A 6,067-nucleotide genomic window follows, 5' to 3' on the forward strand; every position below is an offset into this window, starting at 1 on the left:
ATTAAAATAAATCCCCGGATTAACTACGAAACTCACAGATATTAAATACTCATGCATATCTTCCATTGATTTTGATTCATTTTACATTTACACAATTCGTTGCAATTAAATTCCATTCTTAATTATCTATTTAGATGGAATTTATAACACAATTTTTTTGGTATAAACATCGGGCAATGCCCAAACAATATTACTAACGAACCTAAAAAACTTGAGTTTACGGCAAATAGCAAAAATTTGCCAATGTAATTCGTGATTTTAGCGTTTATAATCCCTTTAGGAAATGCAAACTAAATTGGATTAAATATTAGTGGAATATGGACTGATCCTATTTTTAGACTTTATATAATTAAAATATGAATGTAATGATTAATGGAATGTGACTATTTATCATAAACATGTACAAGTAAAACTAGATATTTCATGATGAATATTCAAGAAAGTGCATGTGCTGTTGCTTACTACAGTTAATCCTGTTATTTTCTTACTATTCCTATTTCAAAGTTGAAGTACACATACATTTCTTTGGGCGCAGAGGTATTAGAAATTTTGAGTTTGTGTGGACAAAAACTATATATCGTCATAAAACACACAAGTTTGGACGAATTTTGATTTTACTCACAATCTTTGAAATTTAAAATCAAATACTCAAAATTTGATTTTTAGTTTAAGCAATATTAGACCTTGGTATGTTAAAAAATGAAGATGACTTGGCTTGTCTGGCGTTTTTGTAAAATAATAAGTTGACGTGGATTTACTTGACCTGCAGGTAATATGGTCACACACATCATTGACCTGAATTTGTCACGTTTGCATACAATTAACAAAAATTCAGGTTCTCTTCCAAATTGTTTCTGTCCTCGTATAATCAGTGTATGGCTCACACCAATGAAAAATATGCATTGAGTTGAGATTCAATCATTTTATTTATGGTTCTTAAATTTGATGGAATATATAGGTCAAAATAATTAATTACTCACATAGTATCTATTTCTAGTTGAATAATGAAATTTTAAATATAGCATGATTAGATATACTGTACCTACCCACTCCTATTTTACGGACTGAGGGAATAACTTATTTATATTCAACTTGTTTGTTAGAGTAGAGCTTTTTTGAGTCTATATTTATACATTATGCAGAAAATATTTTTGTTAGATGACTCCTTCAAAGTCCTCTCCTTCCCTGAGGTGTGAGCCAACATCACCATGTCCAACGCTAGCCGCACATTGCTGTACTCATGATCATTACCTTCGCCTTTATTGTCTCCTTTCATTTTCTCAATATCTATGCATTCAAATCGTGTAGCACCGTCTAAATATATTTTACCCAAATATCAGTATATTTGATACATAGAAAAGATTACGGAATATTGTATTAACTTCTATTTCACTATCTTACAATTTCGATATATATTAATCAGAGTTAATTTGTAGTAGTGTTTATCATTTTTTAATTAGAATTTAGTTAATGTAGAAATCAAGGTCGAGTGTAAAAATCATGAGAAAAGCAGCATCAGCTTTAGGAACAACATCAAACATGTCTCCGGCCAAATGCTCCACTCAAGGCGGCGCAACACTAACCACGTGAGAGTAGCTTTGTTGCAAAGGTGAATGGAAAGCTCTGTATTTAAGGGCTCCATCACCAGAGACGTGGAGTCCATGGTCCACATCCAACACTATAAAAATATTACTAATAGGTTATAGTTAGGTCAATATCATGAAATGGCTTTGATTTAAATTTTGACTTTTTTTCTTTTTATGGAATGACAGAGGGAAATATAAATGTGTATGTACATAACTTTATTCATTTTCATTTTCGGCGCAGCCTTTAGGGTTGACCCGGCCCGATCCCAGTTCGGCAAATAAGTCCATTTCTGTTGCTTGTTTTCTTTATGGAATGAATAACTAATTGATAAATTCTGAATGGATAATTTCTTAAGTTCTTAACTGTGTGTAATATTTTTATGGTAGGAGTTTTCTTGCTTGTAGATTTGTACTAGTAACTGGAGTAATAAACATGTGTCAATACAAATTAAATTATAGAGCTCAACAAAAGAGGAAAAGTTCCTAGGAGTACCACCCGTGTAGGGAATTGAAACGGAAGCATTGACCTCTTCATGAAATGTTAACAAGGACAGAAGGACTTATAATAAAGTTGAATAAGACTATATGAACAAACCTGACCTCATAGTCATAGAGTTTTAAAATAATAATAATGTATTAATATATTAACTCCAATTTTAAAACTTTTAAGTAATTAAGTATTAGGTTTATTGTTACTAGTTACTGCATGCAGGACACGCCTCCCTTCCCTTCTAGTTTGTATTAATTTTGTATTTCTAAAAGTGTGTGGTTAATATTTAAGAAATAAATTTGGATTGGGTATCTGCCTATCGGGTACTAGATTTTGGGAAATTTTCGGATCAGGTATCCGCGGATACCTGATTTGAGGTATCCGCGGATACCTGATTTGACAGACCTTTAGAACAATTGCGGCCAAAGCTTTTTGAAGTTGGCTACCAAAAGGGTACGTAGGTTGAATAATGAACTCTTGTATTTGTCTGCGATAAGAATTTTCAATAAACACTTATGAATAGGCGATCTCGTTGAATATGCCCAAATTTAATAATTGTTTAATGATTAATGAATTCTATGAAATTCATTATTGGGAGAGAATTTCAATAAATATTTATCCTTTTTTATCATTTGATAATCTGTATCCTTTGCCATTTCAAATATTCTAACCCGTTTGTAAAAGAAACAGAAAGATATCTACACATTTTCCATTGTTCAGTTTACATGATATGATAATAGAGAGGTTTTCAAATCCGTTATTTGATTTCTGTATCGAACAATGTACCGTGAATTGGGCGGACTTTACTATTATGCCCTCCTTTTTGATGGGCATCCCCCAAAAGAGAAAGGGTTTTTATTGACCTTTCACATAGAAAATAAATTTCCATCAAGGTGTAATGTGGGCCACGTTCATGGAAAACATGGATAATTCACTGAAAACCTATTTTCATTTCTGTAGTCCACAGTACTCATTTCTGCCAAGTGCCAAGTTTTAGGACTCTTGATAATTACAAATGGAAAAGTGAACGGGTCAAAGCTACTCTTACATTCGATGATGTGATCCATATCATTTGCTATTTCCATAACTATAGCCGAATGTCGTCTTTATTATATATTTCATTAATTCTATAATATAATAAACATGATATTAGGCTAAACATTCAATGTTTTTTAATAACGACTTAAAATATAATGACGCGATGAAGGCGGAGCGTCACAATAATATTTTGAATATCGATGTCATTCAACAATAATCTACATATATGAACTTAAAAAACTAATGAAAATAATATTAATTTTACTTATGATATGTTTAATAATTAATATAGATTCAAAATAATAAAACTGTTGTCATTTCAAATTTAAGTTTAGTTTTGAAATATTTTTTTTCATTATTTTAGAATTTACTCCCTCATTCCCACAAAATTTGTCACATTTCATTTTTTACCACTTTTGGTAGTATACTTCATATTACCAACTTATTACACCAACTTATTCTCACTCGCATTTTATTATAAAACTAATAGGTGGTGTTCGGTTTGCAAGATAGATTGAATCTCATGAACCAAATATATATACAACAAATTTAATCTCAGATACAATCTTGCAAACCGAACACCCTCATAGTATATAAAAGTAGACTCACATTCCACTAACTTTTTCCACTCAATTTTTATAACATTTTTTAAAACTCATATCCATATATGTCCGGCCAAAGTGTGACAAAATTTATGAGATTGCTTAATCAAATTGGTAGTCTCTATCCAAATATAAGTAGCAAACTCATCCAATCGTGGGATTATTTTTATGAAATCCTAATTCGAAGTGGCACGTACAGTTTGGTTGAGCATTAATTAGCGTAACTAAGCTGCTCGTATTTCTGGAGTTGGGCGATGTACCCATGCGATTCCAATGTCAAAAAATACACACGCTGTCAAATTCCTAATTTTATCACTGTCGAATGTAGCACTTTATCACTGTCGAATGTAGCATTAGTTATGAAAAAAAATATTGATGATCTCCTATGTTGATAACTTAAATCAGTACTCCATGCACTTTTTATAATTAAATTAAAAAACCCATATACCTTGCAATTTTGAACTCTTAAATGTTTATTTTGGCGAAATACTACTTATCCACGTTGCGTATTTCATATTTCTACAATTTGATTAGATTATTTGCACATAAATTTTTACAAATTAAAATCAAATTGTTTCTGTCCTCTTATAATCAGCGTATGGCTCACACCAATGAAAAATATGCATTGAGTTGAGATTCAATCATTTTATTTATGGTTCTTAAACTTTGATGGAATATATAGGTCAATATAATTAATTAGTAACGCAGTATCTATTTTTAGTAGAATAATGAAATTTTAAATGTAAGCACGATTAGATATACCGTACCTACCCACTCATATTTCATGGACGGAGGGAGTAACATATTTATATTCAACTTATTTGCTAGAGCAAAGCTTTTTAGAGTCTATATTTATACATGATCCAGAAAATATACAAATATTTGTTAGAGGAGTCCTTCAAAGTCCTCTCCGTCCCTAAGGTGTGACTTGTGAGCCAACATCACCATGTCCAATGCTAGCCGCACATCGCTGTACTCGTGATCATTAACTTCACCTTTATCGTCTCCTTTCATTTTCTCAATATCTCTATGCATTCCTCGTCGTTCCAATCGTGTAGCACCGTCTAAATATATTTTGCACAAATATCAGTCTATTTGATACATAGAAAAGATTACAGACTATTTTGGTACAACAATGCAAGAAAAAACCAAAAAAAAAAAACAAATTGTCATGCTCAAAGGAGACATTAGAAGAACTTGATTTCACAGTGTTGTCATTTTTACTCAATTTCATAGTCACAAAAAATCATACAGTACAAGTAGTTCTCAGTAATTAGTCATTGCTATTGAAATAACTAATAAAGCATATGTGATAAGTTGCGATTATGTTCAAATTTGAGATCTGTGTAACTTGTGCATTAATTAAGATCGAGAAATGATAAATGGCTTTGATTTAAATTCTGATTTTTTTACTTTTTATGGAGTGAAAGAGGGAAATATAAATATGTGCACATAACTTTATTCATTTTCATTTTCGGGTTGACCCGGCCGAACCCAGTTCGCTTCCAAGAGAATATATGTGTTATAATTGTATAGTTTACCGTCGGCAGATAAGTCCCATTTCTAGTGGCTTGTTTTCTTTATGAAATGGATTGATAAATTCTGAATGGATAAATTTTTATAATTGGGATTAATAGCTTAATTTCTTAACTGTGTAATATTTTTATAGTAGGAGTTTTCTTGCTTATAGAATTGTACTAATGAACATGTGTCGATGCAAATTAGAGGAAAAGTTCCCAGAAGGTCCACTAGGAGTACCACGTGTAGGGAATTGAAACTTGACCTCGTGAAATGTTAACAAGGGCTTATAAAAATTAAAGTGGAATAAGAATTTAAGAACAAATCTAATGGTCGCCTGGTTGTTTAGAACAATTGCGGCCATAATGATCTTGTTGAATATGCCAAAATTTTATAACTGATTGATAAATTCTGATTGATGATTAATGAATTCTATTGTAATTCATTATTGCTAGAGAATTTCAATAAACATTTATCTTTTTAAAAGAAATGGTATGATATATCCCAAATCTACACATTTTCCATTGTTCAGTTGCATGAAATCAAATATTTATGCAGAGCCCTCGAGCCCGCACTGTTCATGAAATTAGAGAGGTTTTCATATCTGTTGAAATTGGTAGTATTTGATTTAATTGGGCGTGCCTTTACCATTATGCCCTTCCTTTTTGATGGGCATCCCCCCAATCAAAAAAAGAGAAAGGGTTTTTAATGACCTTTCACATAGAAAATAAATTTCCATCCAGGGCCACGTTCATGGATAATGCACTAGCCTATTTTTATTTCCATAGTTCACAATAATCAACGTGAAATGAAATTGAGCGATGTCATGTACC

This window comes from Salvia hispanica, chromosome 6 (genome assembly GCF_023119035.1).
Source record: "Salvia hispanica cultivar TCC Black 2014 chromosome 6, UniMelb_Shisp_WGS_1.0, whole genome shotgun sequence".
NCBI classification, from domain to species: Eukaryota; Viridiplantae; Streptophyta; class Magnoliopsida; order Lamiales; family Lamiaceae; genus Salvia; species Salvia hispanica.